The sequence below is a fragment of the Kogia breviceps genome, chromosome 3, assembly GCF_026419965.1.
Source record: "Kogia breviceps isolate mKogBre1 chromosome 3, mKogBre1 haplotype 1, whole genome shotgun sequence".
In the NCBI taxonomy this organism is placed as follows: Eukaryota; Metazoa; Chordata; class Mammalia; order Artiodactyla; family Physeteridae; genus Kogia; species Kogia breviceps.
The window spans coordinates 118404168-118422482 of NC_081312.1; positions in this window are offsets into that span (position 1 = coordinate 118404168).

Consider the following 18315-nt stretch of genomic DNA (forward strand, 5'->3'; position numbering starts at 1 on the left):
ACCCTGGTTTTTGCTCCTGACACCCTGTTTTTGCTCTTGGCTCTTCAGAAGTGGCAGTTGGGTTTTTTGGTCTTTTTGTATCTTGCTGTCCATAATTTGCCCCAACTGTGCATGCACGCAGTTATTTTTAGTCCTTTATAGTTTCTTTGTATTTTGTTGCTCGAGCAGACGTTTGTCCAGATGCAAGCACTGCAGCAAAGGGTCCCAGGTCCCAGGTCCCAGCCTGTCTCAGAACCAAGCTTTAGAATAAGGAGTAACTGGCACCCAGGATTGAGACTGTACCATTTTATCAGCCTGAAATCCGGACTCATTTGTAAATGTGAAGCTGGATCTAATACCCAGCCCATACCTGTCTGTGCATAAAATGAAGTTTTATATCCTCCTCTTAATATCTGGAAATATTCTTATTCCATGGTCCCTTTTGAGGAAGCATTTGGTTCAATATAAAATTCTATTACATTTACTTTTAATGACCTAATTATGGCATTTGAGACCCTGCAGTCCTGACTGTTGAAAATTAATATCCCTCCAAGTGCCCTCCAGTTATTTCTGGTTCAAACCACTTTGTGCTCTGCAGTCTCCATACCACACCGGACCTGCTTCCCGTTCCTCTCCCAGCTGTCCACGAGGCCTCGGTCTGATTATTACTACTCATCCTGGGACCTAGAAACAGGATGCCAGATGCTCTGGAAGCTTCCAGCCCTTGGTTGCCAAACATCGCTGTGTTCTTGAGACAAGCTGGGACCTGGGACCTGGGACACTTTGCTTCAGTGCTTGCACCTAGACAAAAGTCTCCTCAAGTAACAAGATACAAAGAAACTATAAGGGACTAAAAATAACTGGGTACATGTGCAGTTGGGGCAAATTATGGACAGCAAGATACAAAGAGACCAAAAAGACCAACTGCCACTTCTGAAGAGCCAGGAACAAAAACAGGGTGTCAGGAGCAAAAGCAGGTTACTGAGCATGCCCCCTGTACAAAACACCACCAAACGATGGGCAAACCATTTAAGCCACACCTCTGGCCCAACCCCTGGACACACCCCTACCCTCACGCCATATAAGGAACCAGCTCGCTCCCCCTTGGAGAGTGAGTGAGGAAGGGAACTTGTTACTTGTTCTCACTACCCCCTGCTACAGCAGGGACCCCAAGAAAGCCTTGCCTGAATTTCTTGTTTGGCCTCTTATCAATTTCTATTGATTGAGGAGGCCAAGAATCCTGGTCGGTAACATTCTGAGCAGAGATGGGGAAACAGATTCTCTCTGACTGTCCACCAACTATTTTGACTCAGAGTAGCCCAGCTTCTGCCCCCCAAAATCTCCCCTAAACAATTCTACCAGCTTCAAGCGATGGTTCTTGCCTGAAAACTTCTGAAAAATTTCATCTGAAACAGTTCCTTCAGTTACTCCCCTTGCTGTCTTCTGACTGAGAGGGCTCACATCTAGCTCTGGAGGCTGGACCAGTGTAAGGATTTCAGGTGGGGTGACCTGAAATGTTAGGGCTGGGGAATAAACTCTAAATTGGCTTTACAGGATGGAGCAACAGACCTGAAAATGGACTTAGGATCAGGAACATCTCCGTTGTTGTTATCATGTCAGCCACTAATCAAGAGGTCCTTTCCCTCTTAGTAGGCATGGGTTAACCAGTCCTCCACCCTTGCATTTTTTGTGTCAACCTAGAAAAAGGAGACACCCCAAAACTGGTATACATTCAGATATCTCGCATCTAGGTGTGGAGGCATTTAGATTGAGATTGAGTTCATTTTACAAACGTAAAATGTGGCAATTCTTACTCACATATTCCTTACAACATCCCAGAAAGGAGCTACCATTATGAGACCCTTTTTTTGGATAAAGAAGCTGAAGCATGGAGAGTTAGTCATGCAGACAGCACATGGCTGACTTGGGATTTGAACTCTTGAAGCTTGACTCAAGGTACTCTTCAGTAAAACAGTCAATTACTGTGCTGTTCACCAGGGATGAAAAGATAACTAGAAAATTCTTACCTCTGAATTCAGTGTCTAGCACACTCATATTTTTCTACCACTGGAGGGTGATTTATTGGAGCCACACACTAATCTTAATGCATAAGAAACAAACATTTGACCTTGTCCACATTAGGTCACATTGGGTTCCTGCCGAAAATCTGCCCAGTAACCAGGACTGTAAGTTGTTCTTATTTCGTTGTTTGTGACGTTTTTATCTAAGCTGAGGATGGCCTCGATCTATCAGAAATACTACCCTGGGAGAATTTCTAATAACCACCAGCATAAGAGTCAGTTAGGTGGGTCTCAACCTGAGTTCAGTTGGAAATATTTTATCTTTGGCCAAGGCCAAAAGATTTGTCCCCACTCAAGACCCTTCTCCTGTATCAGACATCCAATAAAACTGATATTTAATGCCATATAATCACTTGAATAATTAACCTCTAATTAAGCTTGCTTAATTCTGAATCCTAGTTAATGCACTTTCAAGCATATTAACTCATGGTGTCCAAACTCTAGCCCCAAGAGTAAAAATATTCAGCCCAACTTGGCATCTTACAGAAGAGAGGAGGCACTGTCCCTCCTGCCACAAATTACTCTCTGAGCCCCAAAGAGGAAGCTTGGGGCAGGTCTCCCTACAGCTTGGAGACATAGAGCTCAGATAGAGGATGTCCCAGCACATTCTGGGCTCAGCTACGAGCTTGTGGTAAAATTGACTGAACTCTCCCCTACTTTCCCCAGAAGAGGAGTTTCTCTAATGGCTGCCATTGCCTCCCATTCTCTACTGAACCAACCAGAGTTTGGGATGCTGAACCTCTTCTGCAGCCAGGAGCCCTAACACTGACCTTGTCCATGGACTGCATGGAGCACCTGGGTCCCAAGCAGGAGTTATGAGGGTGTGGGGCATGCGTAGACCATGAGGATCTGGGGTCCTGATTTGGAGTAGATGACTAGGAGAGACAGCATGATTATACCCGAGGACTTCAGGGTTCATATGCTCTTCGCAGTGGTAAATGAGCCTCTGGCCATAGTACCTTGCATGGCTGTGCTTCTATTCATCCACTCCGGCTCTCTCACTCTCTCACTCATTTATTTGTTATTTCTCCTCCATTCTAGGCTGGTACAAAAATATGCACTGGACATGCCATGGAAGAACATGGCACCCTCAAAACCAAAAGTTCTGTGCAGCTGAAATGAGGAGGTATGGAGTAAAGAAAGGGGGATTAGGAATGGGAGGTTGGGACCAGGTTAGACTTTTTTGGAGACAGTGTGAAACCACTGGGGATTATGCTGGCCTAGGAAAATGTCCAACACTGTTCTTCTGCATTCAACACAATGTATTAACATTGTAAAAGTTTGGTTTGACTCTGCACAAGAATAACAGATCAGTTCATACCTGAGAAGCACTTATTTCTAATTTTTAAATATAATGGATGTCATTTTAGAGATCACTAGATACATGTGATAGTTTTATGTGTCAATTTGACTAGGCAGTAATCCCAGTTATGCAATGAAACTGTTATCTAGATGTTGCTGTGAAGGTATTTTGCAGACATGGTTAGTATGTATAATCAATTGACTTTATATAAAGGCGTTTATCCTGGATAATGTAGGTAGAACTGATCCTATCAGTTAAAAGGCCTTAAGAACAGAACTTTCTCCCTGGGGAAGAAGAAAGTCAGCCTGTGGACTATGGAAGTAGCTTCTGGGGGAGAGTTTCCTGCCTGGTCTTGCTAACTGCCTGCCATTCAGATTTCAAACTAGCCTAGCCAGCTCCATTAATAGCACAAACCAAATCCATGCAATAAATCTCATTATAGATATGTCTGATGAAATATGCATTGAATTAAGTTTATTGTAAAGTTGTATTGTGATCCTGAATTTTTTATATAATTCAATATCATTTTCTTTCTTTCTTCCTCCCTCCCCCCTCCATTCTTCCTCTCCCTCCTCCTCTTCCTCCTCCTCTTCCTTCTCCTTCTTTTTCTTCTTCTTTCTCTCTGTCTTCTTTTTCTGACCCTGTAGAAAAGTAACTCTTGAGAGGCAGGCCATGTTCTGTTCTGGTCCAAAAGTATGCTCTTCATTAAACTACATGAAACAATCTAAAAAGGTCATTCCCAGCACATCCCAGGTCTTTCCATGACTTCTTGCAACTTAATGTGATATCACATTGTTATTCACCCGAAAATATCAATGTCAATCCAGCCCTTTCTTTGCCAAAGTTCACAAGAAAAGAGGACAGGGAGGTTCTCACCTTTTCCAAGATCATCCTTACCCTTGAAGGACAGGGTCCACCTCTTGAGCTTCAGCCTGATTCTGAGGGTCATGCCGAATGTGACAGATGTCCTGGGTGACCATGATCTGGGTCACCTTTGCTGGGTCTGCCCCAGCAGTCCCGCTAATGCCTCATTGACATGATGATTGTAATAACTGTACATTAATAGACATCAGCCGGTACAGTTGGGTCCTGGGAGGCAGACCTTGTAACTGAGCCCTCAGATCTCGCCACCCCAGGCACAGACCATGAGCCTCATCCCAGAGTCCTCCTCCAAAGGGCCTGCCTGAGGTTTCAGAGCCATATCACCTGCTCAGTCCGAAAACCAGACTTCTGTAAATCTGAGACATATATTTTTACAATACGTGTCTGAAATCAGAATTCATCTTATCATTGATGAGTACACCAGCCATTTTTGTTCTTCTCCATTTTTTACTTTTGTTTTTATCCATTTGTTTTTCCACAATTCCTCACCCCCACAAAAAAAAAAATCTATTATCAAATTGGCTCATCTACAGTCAAAGGTGTCTGGGAAGTGACACTTCGGCAAAAAGATATGGGGTTCAGTAATGAGGGAGAGCCCCACCCCAGCGTCCCAGTAGCCCTGATATAAACAGCCACTAGCTTTGTGAATTATTTTGATAAGCCCATCCTTCATCGAGGTCCCCTCAGGTCCTCGTTAACTCCAGGAAACTCTGACCTCAGACCATCCCACAGCCTTGCAATTCCCCTGTCTCTCTACTTGGATTTGACAAGCCTCATTTTGTTGCTCTGTGTCAAACCACAGCCACACACATAACACAAGTCTTATCTCAGAAGTTAGATTTAGGTATCACAACAGAATCTCTACCAACTGTCCTTATGTTCTATCACAGGGAGTCTCACAGCACCTGCGTGAACTCTTAGGCTGTCTAAGAGCCTTTGCTTATCGGAATTTCTATGAATCTCTTACTTCCACTCCTAATATCAACTGCTTGAAGGTCTCTGCTTTAGATAGTCACCAATCAGTAGGGATAGAGTGACCACATAGCTTATTGTCCCAACTGGAACAGTCTCAGAGTGCAAAGGAGAGACAAGATAACGGATACATCAGGATCTTCCTGGGTAAATTAGGATATACGTATTCTCCTCAAGTATCAGCCACACTGGATTGGCCTGCAACAATTAAGGAGCAATTTACTGGGGACTTCCTGGAACGTCCCTTTGAATTCCAAATAGTCCAGCAGCAACTTCCAGAAATCAGGCTCCACTATCAGGAAGACACAACACAGCGAATGCCGAGCTGAATGATGGCCACTTAACTCCCACAGCCAAATTGTTTTCTAAGGAGATGTTGGTGGGGATGGTTGAAATGAATCAGGCAGCTAAGAACTGCACTTTGCAAAAGGGAAAAGATGATTGGCACTTCCACACTAACAGATGCAGAGCCAACAGACGTAAACACTACATTCATAAGTTCTCAGTCTTGAGGTTCAGAAGGTTCCAAAGGAAATGGGAAAGGGTACGGGTGGAGCCAGCCAAGGAGAAGTTTGTTGCCCCATCTGGGGAATCAGGAAAGCTGCAGTCTCTGAGAGAGGGGTAAAACCTGCAGCACTGAACCCCACTCCTTTGTGTCCCCGTACCAAGGTCAGTTCTTTCTTGCCCAAAAGAGAGAAACACCAATGGAATAAACATCCTCAAATGTCAGGGAAGCAGCAGGAGCCTAACCAAGTGTGGCAAACCTATGTACAAACCCAGTGTGATTTGACACCAGAGTAGAAGTTAAATGCTTCTGTTTGAAATCATTAATAAAAAGGAAGAATTATTATCAAAATCTTTGTAGATGAATTAGAAATGAATCTAAATGCATCTCTGTGTGTTTCCTCAATAATTATTTTAGAACTACAAGGTCAAATCAAGGAAACCTAAGTTGTTCTCATAACCTTTCTTGGTTCCCTCATTCTCCTCACCAGAGGCTGTTACTGGTTTCTTATTTAAACTTTACAGATCTCTCTGAATATACACCCATTATGAATGGTCCTTAAAAGGAAAAACAAAAGCAAAAACAAAAAAACAAATGACAGGGGCTTCCCTGGTGGCACAATGGTTGAGAGTCTGCCTGCCGATGAAGGGGACGTGGGTTCGTGCCCCGGTCCGGGAGGATCCCACATGCCGCGGAGCGGCTGGGCCCGTGAGCCATGGCCGCTGAGCCTGCGCGTCCGGAGCCTGTGCTCCACAACAGGAGAGGCCACAACAGCGAGAGGCCCGCGTACCAAAAAAAAAAAAAAAAAAAAAAAAAATGACAATATACGTTACGTTACACATTTTCCAACGTCTCTCTTCTTTCATTTAAGTATATCTCTTGAAGCTCCTTCCAAATAGCTTTATATAGAATTGTCTTATTCTTTTCTTTTTTCTTTTCTTGTCTAGTATTCTTTTCTACTATGAATATGCCATAATTTATTTATAGTACTCTATTTATAGCCATCTTGTATTTTTACAGACTTGTACTATTAAACCAATGCTTCCATAAATATCTTTGTACCCATATAAATTCCTTTGTGCTTTTCTCAGTAGCATAAATTCCTAGAAGTCAAATTTCCAGATCAAGGAGTATACCGAAATTTAAAGTTGGACAGATTTTGCTCAGTTTCCCTCTTAGAGGTGTACTATTTTCTTTTTAATATATATATATTTTTTTTGGCTGTGCCGGGTCTTAGTTGCAGCACACTGGTTCTTCATTGCCACGTGCAGGATCTTTGTTGCAGCATGCAGGATCTTTAGTTGAGGCATGCAGGAATTTTAGTTGTGGCATACGAACTCTTAGTTGCAGCATGTGAGATCTAGTTCTCTGACCAGGGATCGAACCCAGGCCCCCTGCATTGGGAGCATGGAGCCTTAGCCACTGGACCACCAGGGAAATCCCAGAGGTATACCAATTTTTATTCCCATTAGCAAAACACGAGAGTGTGTATTTTCCTTGAATTTCTTCAACCTCAAAGTTTTTGATCTTTGCCAATCTTATACATAATAAAGTTTTTCCCATAGTTTTAATTTTTATTTCTCTTATGGTAAAAGTTATTGTTTGAGCAACTCTTCATAGGTCTAATAGTCTTGGGCAATTCATTTTCTGTTAGATGTCTAATTCTTGCCCTTTTATCCTTAAGTTCTTGGTCTTTCACTGTTGATTACCCAGAGAATTTAATATGTTAGTGAAAATAGATTTTGGTCTGTTATATGAATTGCAAATATTTATTTTCCAATTTTGTGGTTGGTATTTTAATTTGATGACCTTTTATTGTTTTTTGTCCTGTAGCAATTTTTGACTTTTATCTAATTTTATTTAGACTTTTTCTGACATCTGGGATTTTGTCATTCTTAGAAAAACCTTCCCTGTTTCATAAAAATAAATTTTCCTATTTTATTTATTTATTTATTCATTTATGTTTGGCTGCACTGGGTCTTTCTCTAGTTGTGGCGACTGGGACTACTCTTCGTTGCAGTGCGTGGGTTTCTCATTGCAGTGATGTCTCTTATTGCTGAGCACGGGCTCTAGTCTCATGGGCTTCAGTAGTTGCAGCATGTGGGCTCAGTAGTTGTGGCTCATGGGCTTAGTTGCTCCGTGACATGTGGGATCTTCCTGGATCAGGGATCGAACCCATGTCCCCTGCATTGGCAGGCGGATTCTTAACCACTGCACCACCAGGGAAGTCCCTCCCATATTGTTTTGAACATTTTATGCTTTCAATATTTACTTTTAAAAATCTTATGTATCTAGAATCTATTTTGGTATAAATTGTGAGATACAGATCCAACTTTTTCCTTTTGATCAAGATTAGCATTCACCCTCTATTAGGTCAGTCGTATTTTGTTCACTAATACAGCCTTCATTATATAAAATTCCTATATGCATTCCAGCTATCACCAAACTTTCTCTTCTTCACATGTCTTAATTATTATGATTTTTAAAATAATAAGGGTGGTGTCTAGTGTAGCTAGTTTTCCATTATTTTCTTTGAAATTTTTTTCCTGGAAATTCTGTTTATCTTTTCTACTTGAAACCCCAGAATTTTTTTTTTTTTTTTTTTTTTTTTGCAAGACGGGCTCATGGTAACTATTTCTTGAATTCTTGCATGTTTGAAAGTGTTTTTCTGTTGCATGTATACAGTAATAGGACTTTGGTTGGATATAAAATTCTGGAGTCATCTGCTCTTTTTTCCTTGATGATATTGTAACCACTACTCTAATCTCTTGTTTTATATGTATATATATATATTCATGATAAAATCTCTTATATATACGTTATATTGTTATATGATGGATGGTGGGGAGAGACAGGCACGGAAAGAGAATAAGAACTCTTAGGCCAGTCTGACTTTTTGTACTTTTTAGAGATTAGATATTTTTACCTGGATTTCCAAAGGATATTTCTTTATTCTTTAAATGCAGTAACTTTAGTAGTATATGTCTTACTGTTGGATTGTTCTGTGTCAATTTTTTATTCCCTAGAAACTGAGTACTTCTTAAATCTATAGCTTCAAGTGTTATTTTACTCATGGAATTAAAAAAATGTTTCTTTAAACAATTTTTATTTGTTCCATTAATTCAGCTTTCTTTTTGGAAGTACCAATAATACATGGGCTGGATCTTCTTTTCTTCTTCATTTATTCTTATTTTCTCTCTAGGCCTTGTTCGTTTTTCTTTTATTTTGCTTGTTTATTTTAATATGTCAGCACTTTCTTTTTGTATTTTCAAAAGGGCCTCTTTTCCTTTACATTCTTGGCAATGTGGCCCTCATTCCTGTGATAATTTATTTTCTTTTCTTAATGCCACCCCCAGGGTTTGCCAGCTCAGTGTTTTACCTCTTCCTATTGCTTGGCTATATCTCCCTGAATACCCATATCCCTTCTTGATATGCTTTTTTGTTTTTATTGAAGATCACAACTTCATTAAAGTTAATTATTACTGTTGTTGTTATTTCATAGCAATATATATTTTTGAAAGTTTCATCTGATTTGTGCCAACATTCATAAATGTTCTGACATTTAGGTAGACAAAAGGGAAAACATCATCTTTACCATTTTAAAACCACAAGTGCCATTTGTATTTCTTTATCGTAACTTTAGCCTTTCATTCATTCATTCATTCATTCACTCATTTGACAAATATTTATTAACTGCACTGTATGCTAGGCATTGTGTTAGGTTCTGCAGAAATAATAACAAACAAAATCATATAAGACTCTTAATTGTATGGACCTTATTTGTATGCTACCTTACATTGTTTGTCAACAATTAATATGTGAAAGAAAATGAGTCACTTGTAAATTTACGATTTTATTTGAAAATCATGGTAATCTTGTCCCTTTCTTCCCTATTCTCTCTGTTCTCAACAGACAATTCATCTATCCCAGGAATAAACATTAATTAGTTACCATTATACGACAGTTGTAGGCAGGCAAGAAAACAAGAACAAATTTGTGAGTTCTAGTCTTTCAGACCAAGTAAGAAAATGCTACCCAAGATAAGGGCTTATTTTAAGCCTAAATAGATATGCTTCCTCACCAACAATATGTTAAAATTCAACATCAATGATCATACTTTTCATTATCAATGCAAAGCAAACCATCCAGAAAAATTAATAAACAATCCCCACCATGCTCTCTCTATTGACTGTAAGTTATGCTACAAAACTCATATCATCCTTTTGACCCTCTTTGAACAGAAACACACATTTTCTTTGAGATTTATCTCCAGACTTTAATAACAAAAGGCTTTGTCTTAGTATGTCTAAGAGCATGTAAACTATAGCACCATTAACCACAAAGTATAGAGACAGACTTTAGAAGAATGGACTCTCCCAGTTAAATGTATGCAATTGACTGGACATGTTGGCAATTTATTGAAAAAATTAATCGGCCCTCTATGTGACATTAAATAGCCTTTTAACAACAGTGCACTTAGATCCCACACCAACTCACACAAAATAAATAGCACTGAATTGCTTAACAATCAAATAAGGATTTGTCTTCCATTTCAGTTTAAATTACTCTGAACGATAAGCAAACCTAAAAAGCTAATGGAGGAATAAATCCCTATCTATTATGTTCTATTTGACATATATGTAACCCCAGTTGTCTTTGGGAAAATAAAGCCACATTATTTATTTGTATTTTCCATATACTAGTCATTAATGCATTCTCAGTAAATAGCACTAAATGGAATACAATAAGGTTATAATATTGTCACCAGTGAACACAAAGGGAGAAGAATTGGATGTTTCCAGAGAGAGGGACACTTCTTCTTGTGCTGTAAAGGATGAAGGAGAGTAAGAGGGGGGATATGAATTAATATTTGGAGATAGCAAGGAAAACAATTGACAGAACTCAAATCACATGGCTTGAAACATTTTCATGTACCAAAGACCTGTTTATCCACCAAAATGAAGACATTCACAGTGGGAGAGACACAGAGAAAAAGAAACGTGGAAGTTGCTTTAATAGCCACAAATAATATAGGCACTATGATGTCAATAGGACACTGAAGGAAGACTATAGCTGTAAGGACCCCACAAAGTTATAGCCACGTAGTGGACTCAATCCACAATTTTGTTCTCTTCCCCTTTACTCATCAAAGCACACCCACTCACACACACACACACACACACACACACACACACACACACAATAGAACTAGAATAGAAGAAAAATAAGCATAGAGGAAGTTAACCTGAAAGATGGAAATAGCAGACAGTCAAGTGGGTATGAATTAGCAGATTACTCCCTTGGTATGAGGGTCAAGAAAATACAAAGCTGAGTGACAACAGCAGTGATAGAATAAGAGAACAAGAAAGAATAAAGGGGTTCAAAGCATTGTAGCAGATTGTAATACTGTACCCACATATTTGCCTACCCATTCCCTGTAAGAGAATTATGTATTCTTGCCTGTTGCTATTGTCTAGCAATTCATTATCTGCCTCCAACCTTGAGACAGGTACAGTCCTACTCCATTGATGTCAGGCCCAGCCATACTTGTGACTTAATGTGGCCAGTGGGAAGTGAACAGAATTATCCTATGCCGTCTCCCAGCAGAAGACGTAAAAACATTTACTGACTAGGCTCTTGCTCTTTTCCCACTATCATGCGAATAATATGTCCCAGGGTATAATCCAGATAGGGGCCGCCAATAGCCTGCACCCTGGAATAAGACATGAAACAGAGACATAACAGCCCACAGCCAACTTAAAATGAGGACCATTATCTTTTCCTATGGTGAGATCTAAGAATGGGAAGAGCATCAGTGACTTTAGTAAGAGCAGTTTTGGTGCAGTAGCAGGGGTAGAAGCGGACTTTGGCAGATGACAAAATAATTGGAAGGTGTGGGTGTGTGGGTAGTATCCATAAAACTCTTGAGAAATGTGGCTGTGAAGGTGCATAAAGTGAAATGGTGGTAGCTGGAGTGATGTGAATTTCAAGGAAAGGTTCTAGCTTTCATACCTGTTTTTGTTGAGGAGAGAGCATCAAGCAAACTTATCTGCTGATGATGGGAAGATGATTCAGATATTGGGCAGAAGGAAAATAATAAGGTAGTGCAATCCCTGGGAGTCAACACTCAGAAAAATCTTCCTTTGATAAGACAGTGAGGTGCAAGCTGATGAGAGAAATAGAATGTTTGCTAGACTTTAATGAGAGCCCAGCTGAGGCAGGTGATTCAAAGATTATGAATTCATAATGATCATAATCTGCCTAATTGTGTGATTTTTTTCCCCAGTTGGGCTTAATCTTTAGGATGGATATGAGACGGAGAATGGAAGTGATTGGGTTTGCCTGGGTTGGGATTTTGCTCTTGCTGAATGGACAAAGAGGCAAGGAAGATAAGCATAATTGCAAAAGAATGTCTGCCTCAACAGAGCAGATGCTCTAAGCTGATGAACACAAATTGGATAAAAGAGAAACTGATTGATAGAGAGAATGGGGAGGGGTCAAGATGGGAACTCCAGGTGTGATAAAGTATTGTGACAGAGGTACTTGAGCAGGGGCACTCAGAGGTTACAGAGTTACCTTGGGAAAATTAGTTGTTTCTATTGGTGATTTCAGAAATGGTACAGTTTCTGCTAATTCTGTTCAGGGTGTGAGAATGGAAGTGAGTGGCTGAGGTGGGGAGAAGAGAACAACATTGGAAAAGGTGAGAAGCCAGATTGTCATTGGTTAATGGGAAAGAGTTGAGATGGAAAGGGAGACTGTAAACCAGTTGCCCAAGTTTTCAGTGATTAAGGAGGAATGACAAGGAGGAAAGTAAATGTTTGGCATGGGGAAGAAAGAGGGATGTATAGGCAAGCAGATGGTGCCTCAAAGGATTAGAGATTTAGGGGAAAAGTAAGGAGAACAATCATGTAAGAGCAGAAATAGGGAGCAAGGATGACTCACATCCACCGCAGACCCTGATGGCTGTGAGGGATGAAGGATGCCCAGTCATTTTGCTTTAGCCACTATTTTTCTCTGATCCATCCTTCATTCCCCCCAAAATGCAGGAGTCCTGTAACTTGACAGATGGCTCTGCTTCCTGGTCACCAACTACTGAAGAGTTCACTTCAATGGCATCCTCTAGCTGGTGAATTATAAGATGGTGATTGGGGAATAGGTTACCATTGTTTCTCGGTCCACGAATCTGCATCCTAGATACAGTACCTGAGTATGAGGTGCTTGACCTGGGGGAGGTTCTCAATCTTTCATCTGCTTGGGAATTAACCTAGTTGCTGATTAAAATGTAAGTTGCCAAGGTCCAATTCCAGAGACTGAAATTCAGAAGGGCTGAGCACAGGTGTGAATTGGCGCTTTTAACCAGCATTCTCAATAATTCTGAACAGGGGCTTCACTGGACTTCACAAGGACTTCACTTTGATAAAAACTGAAGTGTGGAAGAAAACATACAAACTGAACTTTAATTCAGGTTTCAGCCAAGCTGTGTGGCTGAATCACACTGACTACATTTTGTGAGCTCGATCCTAGACGTGCAGTCCTACCCCCCTGCTCTTTCTGTATGACTTAGCTTTAGCCTGCTCACAAGGAACATGCCCACGCCAGAGAGGTTCCCTAACAACTTTTACCCTTGGCTTCATTTGATATGAAAACTGGAAGAATGTCTTTTTAAAAAAAAAAAAAATAGATGTTTATTGGAGTATAATTGCTTCACTATACTGTGCTAGTTTCTGTTGTACAACAAAGTGAATCAGACATATGCATACATATGTCTCCATATCCCCTCCCTCTTAAGCCTCCCTCCCACCCTCCCTATCCCATCCCCTCTAGGTCATTGCTGATCTCCCTGTGCTATGCTGCTGCTTCCCACTAGCTATTTTACATTCAGTAGTGTATATATGTTGATGCTACTCTCACTTCACCCCAGCTTACCCCTCCCACCCGTGTCCTCAAGTCCATTCTCTATGTCTACATCTTAATTCCTGCCCTGACGGAGTTGGAGGAATCAGGCTCCCTGACTTCAAACTATACCACAAATCTACAGTAATCAAGAGAGTATGCTACTGGCACAAAAACAGAAATATAGATAAATGATGTAGGATAGAATACCCAGAGATAAACCTACGCACACATGGACACCTAATTTACAACAAAGGAGGCAAGAACATACAATGGAGAAAAGATACCCTCTTCAATAAGTTGTGCTGGGAAAACTGGACAGCTGCATGTAAAAGAATGAAATTAGAATACTACCTAACACCATACACAAAAATAAACTCCAAATGAATTAAAGACTTAAATGTCTTTAAAGACCAGACACTATAAAACTCTTAGAGGAAAACAGGAAAAACATTCTTTGACATAAACCACAACAAGATATTTTTTGACCCACCTCCAAGAGTAATGGAAATAAAAACAAAAATAAACAAATGGGACTTAATTACACTTAAAAGCTTTTGCACAGCAGAGGAAACCATAAACAAGACAACCCTCAGAATGGGAGAAAATATTTGCAAATGAAACAACAGAAAAAAGATTAATCTCCAAATATACAAACAGCTCATGGAGCTCAATATCATAAAAGCAATCCAGTTAAAAAATGGGCAAAGACCTAAATAGACATTTCACCAAGGAAGACATACAGATGGCCAAGAGGCACGTGAAAACATCACTAATTATTAGAGAAATGTAAATCAAAACTACAATGTGGTATCACCTCACGCTAGTCAGAATGGCCATTATCAAAAAATCTAGAAACAATGAATGCTGGAAGAATGAATTTTGTTGATGCAGGTGATTAATGATCATGGGAACCCCAGAGGTAGGAAAATACCTCGGTTCCCATGGGTGCAGACATGCTTCTTCCTAGTAGTCAGATTTTATTTTTAGCTTTGGCCCCTTTTACACCCCTTGTACCCCTTGCAGTACTGTATGTAGAGTGCTGTTGCAAATGCCTCTGAATCATTGTCTGCCTGATCGTAAGTTACCCACAATCAACTTCATAATGGCATTTCATGGAGCTGCCTGCTTCGTTTTTGGTCTCAAATTTCCTTCTCAGTCTACGAAACAGAAACAGACTCACAGACATAGAGGACAGACTTGTGATTGGCAAGGGGGAAGGGAGGTCGGGGAGGGGTGGATTGAGAGTTTGGGATTAGTAGATGCAAACTATTATATATAGGATGGATAAAAAATAAGGTCCTAATGTATAGCACAGGGAATTATATTCAATATCCTGTGATAAACCATAATGGAAAATAATGTGAAAAAGAATGTATCTATATATGCATACCTGAATCACTTTGCTGTACAGTAGAAATTAACACATTGTAAATAAGTATACCTGAATAAAATAAATTTTTAAAAATATCCACCCTCCAACACAGCACTGGGGCTGTACGGTCATGGATGAGTCATATCACGTCCCTGAATCCAAGTCTTCTCATATGTACAAATGCTGTGTGTGTTGGTTAGAGATGGGTTACATGGCTTATAACAATAAGCTTCAACCAACCATCTTAAATTAGATACAGCTTTGCTCTTCTCTCATAGCAAAGAAGAATGGAGAAAGGCAGGACAGGGTTGATATGGTAGCTCCATGAGCAGCAGAGAACACAGGTCCTTCCACTGTTCTGTCCTACTATCATAGCACTGGCTTCCATGGATCCTGGAACTCCAATCTTCATAAGTGAATTGAATTCCAGAAGAATTAGGAAACAGAGTAGTCTAAAAATGAGAAAAAGAAAAAGAAATTGTCAATTATACCTCAATAAAGCTGCAATTTTTTAAAAGGAAGGGGGAAAAAAACCTCACTGTTCCCTCTTTTTTAGAAGTCTTTTAACATTCTCCACAACTTTTCACAGTACCTTTTATTGGCCCAGCCAACTGCAGAGAAGGCCAGGAAATATAGGCAATATTTCAGGTGACAATGTAACCAGTTAAAAGTTGAGATTGTTTCACTAAGGAACAATGGAGACTGGGTATTTGGAAAGTAGACATATTTGCCCCGTGGGTGTGATACCACTGTATTAGTTTGATAGCGTTGCTGTAACAAAGTCCCACAGACCGGATGGCTCCAATAACAAAATTTATGGTCTCAGGATTCTGGGGCTAGAAGTCTGAGATCAAGGTGTCAGTATGTTTGGCTCCTTTTGAGGTCTCTAAAAAAGAATTTATTCTATGCTTCTTTCCTTGCTTCTGGGGATTTTCTGGCAATTTTTGGTGTACCTTGGCTTGTAGATGCATGCCCCAATCTCGGCCTTTATTTTCACATGGCATTCTCCCTGTGTCTATCTGCATATCCAAACTTCTCCATTTTATAAGGACACAGTCATCCTGGATTACAGCTCACCCTAATGACCTCATATTAATTTGATTATCTGCAAAAACCCTATTTTTCGAATAAGGTCACATCCACAAGTACTGAGTGTTAGGACTTCAATTTCTTTGGGGGAGACACAATTCAACCCATAATATCTACTTAATAGCTGAAATAGCTGAAATCCTGTGGTCCAGCCTCTCTAACCTATCCTCTTTACTCCTTGCTCCATATATTTCTTCTTTTCTGGTCCTGTGACGTTCACCTATATATGTTTGTCACCCTTGACTCCTGGCCTTCAAAACTAGAAGTTCAGTGTCTGACCACCTCTTTTTATTTCTCTTGTGTTCATTTCAAAGGCTCAGACTGAGTTGGTCTTCATATCCAACACCTTATCTGCTTCTTTCTGCTTCAACACACCACTGGGTCATAGACCCTAATATCCCACCTGCATTTATTAGTCCTCCATCTTCAACTAACCTCCTGGCTGTGAACCCTGATCGCTCAGAATCTCACCATCCATAGATACCACTGGCCCTAAGGCACTACTGGCTGTGGTGCTGCCTCACAGCTTGCCCTGTTCAAGTCCTGCCCAATTTAGCTCAGAAAAAGAGAATGTAAAACCATCATTGCTAGGCAGGATTATTATTATTATTTTTTACACCTGATAAAATATCTCCCATTGGAAATAAAAAATTCTCTACCCGTGGCTTCCCAAATTGGCTGCTGGGGTGGATTATATTGTTTCAAGCACCAGAGGATGGTCCCAGGTAGAGATTAAGAAGCTGATGCACTCCTCAGCAGCCCATATCCAACTTCAATTCATGCAGTTTCCAGAAATAAAGGATTGAATGGAAAACAGGGAAACCAAGAGAATCTATAAAGAAAGAAGTGGCTCTAAATTAAATATTTTTCAATTTCTTGAAATTAGTATCAGTTGCTTGTTAAATATTAAGCAGAGAAATCTCCATTTGACTGTTACAGGAGTATTACAAGGGGAAGAAAGGCTGGTTTTCTAATCTCTGACATGGTAGGAGGGGGATAAGGGGCCACAGAGCTGGGATAATTTATCAGAAAAAAAACAGTGGCTTCCAGCAAAAGGTTCACAGATGTTGCCTTCTAATTAAAAATTTTTAATTTTAGAATACAATTTTACAGTCTCTATATCTGCAAATGAATGCCTCACACCACATGGTGTCTCCCAGTGTACTGTGAAGGGAAAAGCCAGGCCAACTTTCAATGGCTTATGCCTCACTCCATGCCCCTGATCTTCTGTTTTGTGCTGCCAGAAACCACAAAAGGGGAAATTAAATTAAAATAAAACACTAGGTGTCCTGCATGGGTTTCAAAGTTACCTGGGCCAGTGAGATTGTGTTCTTTAAGATGGCGGAAGTTTCACAGTCTGTGCCTGTTGTTTCTGAGGATTAAGGAGTCAGTAAATGAGCCATGAGCCCAGGGAACAAGCATGGTGTTGTCAACATCAGCCAAAGGGAGGCTGTTTGGAAAAAGAACAAGAAGAAGTGTGGGAAATTCATAACATCTTTCATCTTTGACCAAAAAAACTCTTTTCCCTGAACCCAGACATGACCTTATTACTCTCAAGATTCCAATAGCCGCTAATAGCTGCTCAGAATTTGCAACTTAGATTGAATGCATTTGTCACCCTTTGTCTAGAGAGTTTGTTTTATTGAGAAAGAAAATTGAGACCCTGAGAATTTGAAAATGTGAGGAAGAGATCTAACCACCCTCCCTTAGGATATTAAATAAAAAGGAAGTTAATACTTTTGAGGTGGTATCTTCTATTCCCTAAAGTGAAAATGTCAAATTGTCCTGAATACAACCCATTGCTACTTGAGACATATTTGAGATAGTTTGAGAAGTGGCATTGGAGATTATCTGGATGAAAAAAGTACTTTGATTTTTTTTAGCAGTGTCTACCATGGTCATGGAGGAAGAGAATGGTCTATATCCCAAAGGAGTTATTCCTAAATCCGGTGCATCAAAAAAAGGAACACAAATTACATTTTAGGTTGCAGATCTCAGACCCTTAGACTCTGGCTTTTTGGCTAGTGTCAGAGCCCCAACAAAAAACTATATGTATATATATGTGAAGAGGCTGAGTCCAAGGAAATTGTGTTCCTACCCTAAAGCCACTGATTTTCCATCCTTGATTCATAAGGACTGGGAGTTAGGGCTGATAAAAGAAGGCAAGTTCCAACACTGGACCATATCATGAGCTAAAGGCTAATGGATGCCTCAACTCAGGGACTATTGTAAGAGC